This window comes from Lonchura striata, chromosome 2 (genome assembly GCF_046129695.1).
Source record: "Lonchura striata isolate bLonStr1 chromosome 2, bLonStr1.mat, whole genome shotgun sequence".
NCBI lineage: Eukaryota > Metazoa > Chordata > Aves > Passeriformes > Estrildidae > Lonchura > Lonchura striata.
Genome location: NC_134604.1, coordinates 59,112,531 through 59,126,224, shown reverse-complemented (window position 1 = coordinate 59,126,224; position 13,694 = coordinate 59,112,531). Strand labels below are relative to the sequence as shown.

Genomic DNA, 13,694 nt, shown 5'->3' with positions numbered 1-13,694 from the left:
TTGTCTGTGTGGATTAACAGCTTTTTTCTGCATTAACTCTTACCTGCAGATCCTCAGGTGAGGTCTTCAGCCTATTCACTTCTGACTGCAAGCATGAATTGTTCCCTGGGCATTGTACCTGTTGATTTGTACCCAAAGCGGGGTTCTTTCTCCTCTGTTTTTTCCCTGTATGATCTCTGGCTGCCATTTCACCGCAAAAATGCAAATCTGCATTTTCTGATGATGGAGGTAGCATTTTTCCTGTGTGATGAATTTTCCAATGCGTTGTATAATTTTGTTTCATAAATCCTGTACCTCTAAATCTGACTTTTTCTGGAATATTGCACAAATAATATACTTGGATAGCTTTGAACACATTCACTGGATAATGTCATATACTTGAGTAGAAAGGGGAAATTTAGTATGTTTTAGTATATTTAGGAAAATTTGTATATTTTCAGAAAATTAAGTAGAAATAATGTACTTAACACTGTTATAATCACCTGGAACCACAACCCTGAGATGATCTTCTGGGGAAGCAGCAGCCTGCTACATGCAAGTAAGGATTAGCAATAAAAAATTAAACAGTGCTTATTTAGGGTAGAGGAGTTCATTTTCTCATGAAAGAGAGTAGCAGGAAGTAAGCTGCTGCTAGCTTATGCAAAGCAGCAAGGGATCATATCATAAAACCAACAGGCCTGAGGATGAGAGAAATTAATGAAAAAAAAACCCAAAAAAGCAATTTTCTTTACTCTTTCTCCTTCATCAGTGAGATCATTGACTACTGTCTTAAAAAAGGTTGTTTTAATTATTGTTATTCTGAATATTAAAATTAAATTAGTTAGATGTTACTCTTCAATTACAGGAAGACTTCTGTGCTCTCAGTCACAAATGGTATATTTTTGTCTGTTATGCAAAGCTGGAAAACATTTCTAATGAGTCTTGCCAAAAATGGGAAACATTAAAAGGAAAAGTTCAAGAAATAAAATTAGTTACAGAGAAGCAATAGATGAAGCACTCTGAATTTAGGCTACTGTGCTAGAATGGTGAGCACACTTGTTCCTTGATGGTGAAGGGAGTTGAAATCACTCAATTCTAGTGGGTTGTTTTTCAGAGCACACATACATTTAAAGCTGATGGATCTTCAATAAATGCAGGACAAATGGATTATAAGTTTAAACATATATATTGAAATGCTAAAGAGACAAAATTAGACTGAAATAATAAATATAAATTATATATAGTACTTTGAATATAGCATTGAGAATACTAAATCTTTATGACAGGTTATTTGGGGAGACTATTGAGCTGCTCCCTCTGACCTCTGTTAGTAGAAAGCAGGAAGAAAATCACATGTGGGAAACTGTGCCTGCTATAATGTCTTCTTGTTCTCTTAGCCTCTGCTTCCCGCTTTTGGTTTCAGGGCTCCCTAGACCACAGAACCAAGAAAGATGATTCCTGGGAGGCTTTTGAAAAACACATCATAGTAGCAGCAATTCTCTCTGCAGCTGAATCTCCATGCCTGTTTAGTATATGTCTGCCTGCTGTACCTTGTTTTTATGGGCAAGAGGTGATGGTTTGGTTTCTTGGACTGATCCACAGGATCTCAGTCCTACAGGATTTGCTGGTAGGACCGCTTGCCTGGGTGAAGATGAACATAGAGATGGATCGAAACTGTTGCTTTTTGTCTTGAAGTGTAGCTGACAGATAAAAATGTTGGCCTTCTAGCAGCCAGTTCCCCTTCCCAGCAGCACTGAGCTCCTCAATACCCCTCCTTTTTGTGTCCTGCAGTCTTTATTTTTTTCCCCTCTCTTCTCCATGATTTACGTATTCACCAATTGGTTAATGTAGCATGTATTTGGATAGGTAAGCCTGCTACTAAAAATATTATTTCCTGAACAAGCAAGTAACCAGGTTACATTTCTAGCTAACTGTTCTTTAATAGCCAGGTCTCAGCCTGAGTGAGTTGCAATGGAAAATTGATTCATTCACATGAGCCTACTTTTTTCATAATTTATTTTCTATCTCCTGCCTCTCCAAGTTACCACTTTTATCTTTCTCCATTAATTAGAGCAACTGGAACAGCAGTAATAAACACACTTTCCTTTCCTTTGTGTTCACATCCTGAGCAGTGCAGAAATACCCTGTTGAATTCTTGTAAGCATCTAAAATATTCATGGAACTCTCACTCAACATTTTTCTAAAAATTATGTTTATCTGGATTTCCTTTAATTCCATGAATTTGGTCTGCATCCATACAGGGAGTCAGTACAAGTGTGTGAAGTAGCCAATGTGGCCTGCATAAGGCAATGGGATTGGAAGGATAAAAGAAATTGGAATAGAAGTAAACATTTTTTCATCTGGCTGGAGCTGTAGAAAAACTTACAGCAACCAGCCTGACATGTGCATCTCTCGGGTGCTCTTTTTGTTATTGTCTAAAACATAAATGTGGATAAATAATTCCCTGGTACTTCTTTAAGACATCAGCAGTAATTTCCTGTAGTGCAGATGGTGTTCTGGGACTATGCAGGCTCCGAAACGTAACTCTCTGGTCTTTAAAAGAAAGTTAATTAAAAAAAAAAAAAAAAAAAAAAGGTCAGCTGCAGAAGTGCAGTTTTGGGTCCAGAACTGTCTAAGGGCGGTGCCTAGCTGTTCTTCCTCAGGAGAGAGTTTGATGGGGAACATGGTGATCCCTCCCCCTCTGCTCTCACCCTGTAAAGAGGCCAAACAATAACAGCAATCCTGTAACTTTGGCATGTGTCTGTGCACTAGTGTCTGGGTATACCAAATACTTTTTCTGTGATTAATAGCATTCCTTGCATAGAGACTTCTGAAAATCTCAGCTTCATTCTTGATTTTTATATTGATAAGTACAGATGTTAAAAAATCCACTGTGAACACTGTTTTGAGGTTTTTTTTCTTCTTCCCAGTATGTGTTTATTATTCATGAATGTGTTGCAACACCCAGAAATATAATGAGTGACTCACAGAATGAGCAGAGGAAAAAAATACAGCTACAACTTTTTTTATCAGGATTCTTAGCCAACTACAAAGTGTTGCCACTTGAGAAACCACTGTTGGACTAGCTAAAATTTGCCCAGTCCCTGGTTTTATGTTCCTTCTGGATGTATTTGCAACATAGTGTCACTTAGTTTATATTTCTGTTCATTCACATCCCCTATTTTTTTTCTTTCTTGTGTCAGGGATTACAACATTTTCAAAAAGAAAAACTACAGAACATGTTTACAAACAGTTCTGGATTTTGTGTTTGTGAGTTTAAGAAAGGAAAATAGCAAAGGCCAAGTTTACCACTACTGGTGTAGTAACATCTCTAATGGTTTCAGATTAAGCTAGTATTCTTCAAAAACTATTTTTGCAAGTATTCCAGAGCAAATACAACCATCCTGTTAATGCAGCATAACTCTGAAGGAGTATAACAGTGGGGGATCTGAAACTTGTGGGATGATGCTGGGTGTGCTGTTCTATTTCAAGAATTAAAACTGGAAAGATTGGTTCTTATCCTTGAAAAGTCTAGACTTTTCTTTCATTCATATGTTTTTGAATTTTATCAGTGCTTATAAATTTTACTTCATATCTTGTACCTCCTTAGCTTTGTATCTTTCTTGCACAATAGTAGGAAATCTGTATTTGCTTAAAACCTTTGCGTGAAAATCTGTAGCGATAGATAGGCACTCTAATACTCATCTTTCAAAACAGCTGTACCAACAAGTGATCATTTCATTTGTAAAGTTAAGGATCTAGCATAATCTTACTGTAGTCAGGATTGTACCGATTTGTATTTTATTGAAGTATATTTTAAAGGAATTTTCAGGGCTAATACACATACTGTGTGAGAATTTCGAATAGAGACATGATATTGCTATGCCCTTGTTTGTTCTCTTAGGATATTCAATAATTCAGTAACAAAAATGAGTTCATTTTGGCTTTGTTGCAAGTATGTGGTATTGAGGTGTTCTGTATATAAAATAGTGTTGCCTTTACAATGCAAAGCTATATTTGGGCCTTAATTAGAATTATACTATTTTCTGCCTTGTTTCAGAAAAAAGTTGTGCCTTTTCAAACAGTAAGCTCTTCTAGATTAAAAAAAAAAAAAAAAAAAAAAGTAAAACCAGATAGAGTTAGCTCTTTGTTGGTATAAAATGCATTCCTCTGTCCATTTCCTTCTGATTAGTTGCCTTGTTTCTTGTAGGGTGTGTGCTGGAACAGTTTCTGCAGATGGCATTCAAAGATGTAAGGAAAGCTGGCCTTTTTGTGGATCAGTTTGGTGACTCTGAATGAAGAACTGCAAATTAGCAACTTAGAATTGAGTTGGATTTTAGGATGCCAATGCTTTAACTGTCTGTCTGAGTGTGCTTACCTATAGCATTAGGTGACGCGTGACGATTTCTCATTTTTCTCCTGGGAAAACTCAGTAACTTTGTGTTGTATTTTGAAAATATTTACAGATCATGGTTTAACTCTTTTTGTTTAATGATTTTTGTGGGGTCTAAAGCTCACTGAGAGAAGTAGAATGGGGTATAAATTTTTCCTGTCTATTTTAGTTTATTTGCGTGACTTGCCTTTGAGCTGTGGGTTTACAAGCGTGACTTCTGTCACACCTACTGGCAGGGGTATTTATAGGATGTTAAATAACTTTCAGTGCACTTTCTGAAACAAACGAGCAAGAAGTGTGCAGAGGGAGGACAGAACAAGAGCTAGGCCAAGTCAGAAATCCATGGGTTAATCAGTACCTCTGTCCCGCCCCTCTGCCTTGTAGCATTCCCAAGTAATGGGTTTTTTGTTTTGCTTTGTTTTGGTTTTGGTTTTTATTTGGTGACTATTGTGCAATCATAGGGTGAAAAAATTACCTGAGTGCAGGCCCAGTGTAGTAGTTATTGTAGTAGTTATCTGTACTACCACAGAGGGAGGTCTAATGTCTTTGGCTGGCAGTGTTCATCACAGTCTGATCTAGTTGAAGAGCAGCCCATGTTTCCCATCCTCCCCAGTCAGCTTTCTGCCATAGTAAGGCATTTAATAGGATCAGTGGGAAGCTTAACAGGTACCACATGGATCAGAACCAGTGCAAGGAGAGGATGGGAAGGGAAAAGTTTGGTTGGGGTTGGTAAAGAAGTGCCAGGGAGAAGTTGGAGCCTGTAATTTCTGGGTGAGACTGAATCAGAGATTGTCCTGTGTCAGAGCTGTATCTACTACCTCGATTTTTGCAGTTCTTTTCCTCCACAGCTTGCTTGAAAATAGAAAGGAGAACATACCCAGATTTTAAACCACTCTCAGAAATACTGAGAAATAATACTTCTCAAAAGCAGAGGCAAACCTATAACAAAAGGAGGAAGGAAGAAACTTGAAAGAGTGAGGAAAAATAAATTTTCCTAGAGGCTTGCCATTGCTGGGATGTGACCTAGGAATACCTTAGAGATGATCCAAGAAGAGGCTATACAAGGCTGTACAAGGTCAGGAGTTTGTAGCAGTGTGGGATGTTAGTGTACTGCTGGCAAAAGCAGCATCTTTGCCAAACCTGCCTTCAGTAGGAAACACTGGAGGCGCAGTTGGAAGGACAAAATGGACAAGGTTAAAGCTGCCTGGTGCTTGATTGTGAACCCATTTAATTTCACACACCTCTCTAGCCTTTCTTCTACCAAGGAATAATTTCTGGAGACTTCTGCTACCATAGACTTGAGAAACATTCCCTTGTGTATTTTGAATGATAATATTTACTGTCTGAAGGATTCCAATTAGACACAGATGGCCAGGATACCTTCCCTCTCAATTTTTGAAAAATATAGTGGCCTTTGTATATGCACTTTGTTTACTACCACCTTTCTTTTCCAACAATTCAACTAAAATTCAGAAGATGGGCACAGTGTAACAGTAGACTGTATTTTCTCAAATTCATTGTGCTCTACTTTCACAGTGTGCACTAAAATATCACTGAACCATATCTTTAAATTGGAAATTAAGAACTGATAGCTGCATGGGCTGCTCTCCAGGTGTCATCCACATTTCTTCTCTGAGTTTCTTTTTTACTGAAATCTCTGAAAATGCAAGTTTGTAGACAACTGTACAACTTAAAATTTGTAGACAAATTTTAAGACAACTGTAGACAAACAGTTGTCTTAAAAATATTGTAAGTCTATTGCCTGAATTTGTGATGAAGTTTTTAAATAACACAATGGTAGGAATTTTTCTGTGTCTGAAGTCCTAGCAGAGACTTCCTTTGGGCATAGGAGTAAGCTACTTTATAATCTCCTGATGCAATTTCTCCATGTGTAAATATTGAGGTCATTATGCATGTGGCAGCATTAGAAACCCACAACATTGTTAGCCTGTGTTGCATGTGGCATCTTCCCCCATGGGAGGTGCCAGCCCACAAACCCAAAGCACCAGGACAGTAATACAGGATACATATTTATTGGATTAAAATGTGATAGCACCACTACTAGTGTTTCTTGGTGTTGTACACAAGGAGAAAAGAAGGTGAAAGAGATTAGGTGTTAAGAGTTGGGTGGAAGCTGGTCCAAGTGTTGTCCTTCCATACACAGTGTCATGTTGGGTATATCCATTGCTTAGGTGTTCTTTGGGGCTTTGCTTGTGAATGGGATTGTTGGAATTTTCCTTCCCTTCCAGAGGCACTTGAGATGAACTATTTTGTAAAGCTTGAGATGCCAGGATACTACCAAAACAAATGCAAACCAGAAGCTTCTTAAATCAGATTTTTATCTCAACAGTGTTAAGACAGTTTGATGAAGCCCCAAGTCGGTATGAGGTGATTGTATGAGCCTGAGCTGGGAGCAGGGTGGTGGGATTTCGGGATTTCCTTTTGCAAGACTGGAAAGGAGTTAACTTTTCTTTTGGCTTGTTTTTATCAGACTAAATGGTATGTCTTTTAGGTGGGGCAGGATACCTTCAGAGCACATAGTTCTGGTGTGTCCTTGCATGGTTTCAGGCTGCCCCTTGTGCAGGAGAGCTGCTTTGTTCTGCTCCTGTGCCTCCTGGCAGCCCATCTCATCCCGCCCTTGTAGACCTGTAGCTTTCAAAGCCAGTTGTGAAGGAGGGAGGTGTTTATTAAAGCCGGGTGTGAAAAGAGAAGCAGCTTGCTTGGGTTTTCACTTGAGGCCGGCAGAAGTGAGAGTCACATCCAGGTCTCTGCCAGTCCAAGCCTGTTGGGCTACACTGCTCCCCTTGGAGCACCTGATTCGGCATGTGTTTCTCTGGGAGTTGGGGCCAACAGCAATGCGAAAATTATATTGTGCATTATTTATTTATTTGTGCAGCCTTAACTTTCATGCTGGTGGGCTACACCCTCTGCTACGCTGTGTGACTACACAAATATTTGCTCTGGGAAACAGTGGGGGGAGTAGCTCAGTGCGAGGAATATGAGGCTGGGATGGAGTGGAGAGCTAAAGTTGTTTAAATTGGCTTAAGCTGTGCCATTGGTCAGTGTCTAGCTATGTCTTTTGGGCAAACGGTGATCTAAGTTTCATGGAAATACTCATCCCAGCAATGGGCAAGGTCACTTCTTCTTCAAGCCAAATTATAATTAGCAAGAAACCTGATACAGTTGCAGGGATGAACATCCACCTGCATTCTCTCTTGCTAAATAAGTTTACGTTTTACATATGCTTTTAAAGAAAATACTGCTTCCAGATTTAGATTAGAAATGGCAAAATGTTTGCATAGCTTGTGCTAATACATCACTATAAAATGATTTTTCAATTTAGTTGACTGCTTGGATAAGAACGTGTTGCTTCTTTCCTCTCTAAAACATAACTATTAGACTTTCTTTAATTATTAAAATGGTGCTCTCCCTGTGCCAATGTTATGGTTCCTTGTAACCGCTGTGCACCTGGGTCAGATTTCTTCCCTCCATGCCCCATGATTTACAAAGGGTTTTGCAGCACAAGAAACAAATGCTTTTAGATGTAAGTTGTTGGAGAGAAGGAATATACATCTGTTGTGAGAGGTGGAAAAATATATAGTAACTAAAATAATGACACTGTTTTCTCCTCATGGACTTTTTTCAACTGAGAAATACAAATGAAGACATATTTAGATAAAGAGCTGTAGTGAAGATATTTTAGTACTGACTTAATTGATTCTTTTAATCACTAAGTCACAAAAAGTGTGCTGGTGCTTCTTTTTTCAGATCTTTCACTAAAGCAGGCTGCAAAAATAGGATGATAAACTACATCTAATAAAGTCATACATGGGTAGCTACCCTTTAAACAATAAGCTGGGACCCAATTTTGCTTTTAAGTGCCATGCAGGTGTCATAAGGACTCAATTACTTGGAAGTAACCCCTAAATTTTTTTTTCTTGGTAATTAAACATAACCAGTAGTTGGATATATTAATGAAAATAAAACTATGAGTTTTATGCAGCGCAAAACTTGTGGGACTACTGGTTAATTATTACTGTGAGCGTTAATGACAGCTGTCCTGAAATATGTTTGAATTTATCTCAATGTGTTTGCTAGAAGTAGCTTCAGGTGTTTCTTACTCTCATCTTCTCTGCTCATTGCAAGGTTGCTCCTGCTGCTTGCTCTCTTCCCAGCTCCTTGCCCTGCCATTACACCCTCTGGTGGCTTGGGTCCCTGTGCCACGCCTTCTCTTATGGCCAATGCACTGCTCTGGACTCTGCCTTTCTGGGAATTTGTGGAAAACCAGTGCACATGCCAGCCTGCAAACAGAGCATAAGCTTACCCTTCCTACAGAAGCAAGGTGGGAGTAACTCTGTCCTCACCATCTGCACCATGTTTTTAAAATTACACTTCTGTCAGGCTTTTCAGCATGCCTTATGCGATTGTAGAGCCCATCCCAAGCACCTACACCGCTGAGGGCTAGGTGGCTTTCAGCGTGTTGTTTATTATGCACGAGGCTTTGTTTAAAGAACAATGAAGAGTGTATCAGAAATTTACAGGGAATCCCAGAAACCCTGGGTCCGGCATTGACTGTCAGTCTGTGTTCCATTTGATACTGCACTTTAACTAAATTTCCCCAAGCATTTTGGCCCTCCAAAGTTTCACTCCTTTTCAGGAGTTAACCAGTTTGGTGTGAGCAAGATGATATTGGTTGAAAAGATGAGATGTTCCACAGAAACGTGTTTTGTTCATTTAATTTAGGATAAGAGAACACACTCATTTAGGATAAGTCTTAAACCGTGCCAAGGGAGGTTTAGGGTGGACATTAGGAAGAAATTAATCACAGAAAGGGTGGCTAGAAGTTAGAATGGGCTGCCTAAGGAGGTGACAGGAGTCACCGTCCCTGGAGGTGGCAGTTGGTGCCGTGGTCTAGTTGACAGGCGGGTTTTTGGTCATAGGTAAGACACGATGATCTCAGAGGTCTTTTCCAACCTAATTGCCTCTGAATTATTACTCATGGAGAGGAGCGGGGTGGGATGTTTCGCAAGGAGCGGGTGCCGGGAGCGCGGCGGGGCGGCGCGGCGCGGGTCGGGCGCTCTCCGCGCACGAAGGAGCCGGGCCGAGCGGAGCCCGGGCGGCTCACGAGGCCGCCGCCGGCGCGCCCCCCGCGCCCCGCCGCCACCTGCGGGCCGGGCCCGGCGGAGCGCCGGCCGCCGCCCCGGGGCGTGTCGTGTCGTTCCGAGCCGAGCCGCCCGGCCCCGCGGTGAGTCACCGTCCGGGGCCCGGGCACCACTTCCCCCTCTCGACAGGAGCCATTTTAGCTGCACGGCGCTGCGGGGAGGCCGGGGCGGCGCCGCGGGCCCGCGGCCGGGCGGTACGTGCTGCCCGGGGGGCGAGCGCCGGGCGGGCGGGCCGGGGACGCGGCGCTGCGGGCGGCGGCTGCGCTGCCTCGACGTGCGGCCGCGCTGGGGCAGCGCTCCGCGGCCGTCGGGAGAAACTGCGGGGAAGAGGGAACTTCTGGAAAAGCGCAGCAGCAGGGAAAAGCGAAATATAAATTGCGCCGTGAGTAAAGGGACGGCTCGGGGCAGCAGCGCCGGGAGCTGCCTGAAGCTGTGCCTGTTGCTGCGGGCAAAGGGCACCGCGGCTGTGCCGCTCTGAGCAGCGCGCTGCACAATGTGACAGCTGGCTTGTAATTCTGCTGCGTTTTGTACTTTTGTCTCCTTCTAAGCGTGCGCGGGTGCCAGGCTGGCTGCCGGTCGGAGCCCTCCAGCCGCTGCTCAGCGGGCTGTAAAATACACGTATTTTATCTATTCTTAAGCTGCGTGTGCCTGGACTCGGCTAGCATGGAGCAGAGCGCGGTCCAGAGCGATTCGGGCGAAATTGGCCATCAGCGCTGCGGCTTTGAACACCTTCGTTCCACCGCTGTTCGCCCGGTGTGGTCCGTGGTGACTTTAAAATGGCAGATTTAAAATATAATTTCGAAGACAAATCATTCGCTGCGCCCTTAAATTGAAGTTCTCTTTCTGCCGAAACAGAGCCATTAGCGGCAGCCGCCACGGTATCGTTTCAAAATAGAAGGAGTTGAGTTGTTATGCGGGCAGGTACAAACCTTTTCCTGAAAATTATTTTAAAAAATGGAAGTTATGGTGATGCTGCACAAGGCAGACCAATTAGAAAATAGGCTTAGTGGTAGCTGTAATGGGAGAAGAAAATCTTGGAGGTAATTGTGGTGCGTCAAATTGCTTCTTAAACTTTCAGTGGATGAAAACCACCGTGATTCTCCTAATTATGTACTTCTGAACTTTAGCAAAGTTTTTGAAGAAGAATCTCTGTTTCCACCTTTGTTGAACGAAAATGTTCTTTAGAAATTTTGTCTCAGTCTATAACTTTGGACCCTACATTTCCATTTGTCACTTGAGAAATAAAATTTGATATCTTCTTACTGAAAATTAAATGACAGTGCACTTGAGCTGTGGTGCACAGGGGAATACTTTCCAGGTTCATTTACTGTCTAGAGCCTGTATCTGAGAGGTATAATGGAGTCTTGCTTAGTACTGTGATTATTTGCAGGGGAGGGAGAGGGAGGCAACCATTAAGTAAATGGTCGTGTTTTGGGTGAGGCTGTTTCTTGTCTTCAGCCTTCCGAGTGTTCAGACAGATCTTCCTTCGGCATTTTACACTACAATGTGTTTTCACTATATTTTCATTTTACATTTTGCTTTTTTTTCTTTCCAAAAGCAACAAGTTTTGCAAGTGTTCCGGGGATTTATCTGGTGCATTGTTACATGTTGAAAAATCACAGATAAAATTACAGAGGAACAACTTGGAAAAAAAAGTGTTCCTAATAGAAGTTTCTTCTATAGATTTGCATCTTTCCTTTTATCATCACGACTTTTATTTTCAGATCCTAGGCCTCTCTGCTTGCAAGTGGTACAACATGACCCTCCCTTTCTTTATCTCTTTTCTCCCCTCCTTTCTTTTACACCAGACCCTGTTGAGACCTCCAGCCCTAAAAACTTGAGGTTTTAAATTTTTCTTTTTAAGTCATCTCTCAAGCTGCAGCTGCTTATCTTGGAAAGAAGGCTTTTTGTGTTCTAAAGGGTAAGTGTCTGCTGCTACTTTCTCTTGATCAGGGCTTCACAGAGGAGCAGTTTTCCTTTGAAGGCAAAAGCTGCCATGTTCATTCTCTCTTGCTGCTATACAAGAACTTTGCCAGGCCAATGGATGCATCTGTGGTACAGTGGTGGAGCTAGGAAAATGTCATTTGAAAGTCCTCCCAAGACCCAAGACTTGCAGGTGACAGTTTAGACAGATCTAGAAGGCAGAGAAATGGATTAGAAGATAAGAAGATAGAGAGAAATGGTGTTAGTTTTTGTGTAGCTGAAGCCCGTGTTTGTCTTTAAAAAAAAATAATTTCCACCTTTCTCCCCACACACCCCCAAGGCAGGGATCTTTCAGTTTGGATTGTTTGTGATTGTTGAGAGAGCCATGGGAGTGGTGCCATCAGATGCCAGTTAGCTTGAACATTATTTCCAGATCCCTGCCTTTACAGGAGTGTTGGTTATCTAATGTGCTCTTTTCTCATCTGTTGAATATTAGAATTGTCAAGTCCATGGTCTTGGTCCTCAAATGAGAAGAGAAAAAGAGATAGACATCCAGATTTGAAGAATGTTGTTGGCCTGGTATAGCCTGATGTTTAGGGATTGCTGAAAACTTGTACTTTGGTTGTGTTTGTTACTTTTTAGACTCTTGATGTATGAAGAAAGCTGAATACATGAGGTGTATTTCAGCACAGCTGTATTTAAGGGAGGAACTGTGGCAGGACAGTGCTCAGTGAGCTGATAGAAAAGAAAGAAAAATTGAGGATTTTCTTTTGTGTCAGAGGAGAAGCTGTGATCTCCAAAACAGCTTTCTCTTCTTGCAGTTGTTAGCAAAAATTTCTCAGCTTTTGCTTGCAGATTTTGTTGTTTTTACTGACAGTTTTGGTAACTCACTGGAGTTTTGTTGGGTATGCGAGAAGGAGCAAGGACTTTCCTCACCACAGTGATTCAGCACAGGAGTGGCAGGAGGTGGGGTTCACCTTTCCAGCCTTGGTTACAGTCTGCACAATAAGCTCTGAAACTTTGCTACTATATGCCAGTGATTTATGGTGCTTATAATTTTAATGCCACTGACATGTTTTAGAGATTGTTTGCATTCTTAAATCTTGCTTTTTAAAATCTTACCTAAGTGTTTCTTCAGAGATAAAGTAATTGACAGAAACTATACATACTGGAATTTTAAGTCTTTTGCTTATCAAAAGTCTGCAGCAGCCATGTGAAAGGCTCTGGACATTTTCACTTTCCTGACCAGACCTGGCCAATCTATGTAGAGGTAAAAGCTTATTTATTCTTCAATATAAGCCTGTCCTTCAGTAAAGCTTCCCACTGTGTGGGAATTGCTGAGAAGATCCAAATGGCTAGGGACCAAAGATTATGCATTCTTACCTTGGTGTGCTTTAGGCCTTACCTGTCAGCCATCTTCACTGTTGAATCAGAGGGCCAGAGCTCAGGTCGTTTATTTGTTCTTAAAGAGATCACTCCCCTTGTGTTGTGTGTGAGTTTGTACTACGTTCAATCAGGCTTCTATGTGAAACTGATAGTAGTTTTGTTAGCCTGGAAAGAACCTCCAGTTCCTAAATTTGCATGTAAAAATTATTTCTCTCTGTATTGGGGGAAAAGATATTATGGTTAGGATCATTTGCTAGGACTAGGAATGCTAAGTGCATAGGTTGGAAACTGTGGGAAAGAGTAGCTTTGGAATGGATTGGATGTCACTGTCTTCATCTATAATTAGACATTTTAGTCTATTTCTAGAGCACCCTATATTTAAGTCATCATCAACATTTCTGTGTGAATTTACCAAATACATTTTTTGTTTTGAGGAGAATGTTCTGCGATTCTTGAATGTTGCCGTTAGCGTACTAACGGTTTCATCACTTCACTTGTGAGCTCCTTCCTCATTTCCTTCACCTTCTTGCATGGTAGTGGTTTGACTTCTAAAGTCGGCTCAGTATAAATGTCATGCTGCACAGCTCTTGAGTTTCTGTGTTGGAAGGAAGGGGTGAGCTTGGGTGATTCAAATTTTTGTCTGCTCTTGAGAAAAAGAACTTTTTTACTTATTGTGGCTTCATAGACTGTTTTGTCATGCTGTATGTTTCTCTAGAGTTACTAGAGTTCTTCATGAGATCCTTTGACAGAGTGAATAAAGCTGACAGATTAGAACAAAACTACCTTGCTCTTCTGAGCTTTGTATCAAGTCATTTCGCCTGTTCTCCAGTTTACAGTTATCTTGGTGTTTA

At 41.4% G+C, this 13,694-nt stretch overlaps 1 protein-coding gene across 2 annotated transcripts in view; it reads left to right on the top strand.

The window, feature by feature from the left end:
- ELF1 (E74 like ETS transcription factor 1) overlaps window positions 1-13,694 on the top strand; it is an 88,283-nt gene that overhangs the window by 11,628 nt on the left and 62,961 nt on the right. The window contains exon 1 of one of the 2 annotated variants that reach the window (XM_077781376.1): window positions 10,147-10,455. The exons of the other annotated variant lie outside the window; for it this stretch is intronic. The gene's annotated coding sequence lies outside the window, so the exon portion shown is untranslated. Of the gene's footprint in view, window positions 1-10,146; window positions 10,456-13,694 lie in introns of those variants that run through there. 2 annotated transcript variants of the gene reach the window in all.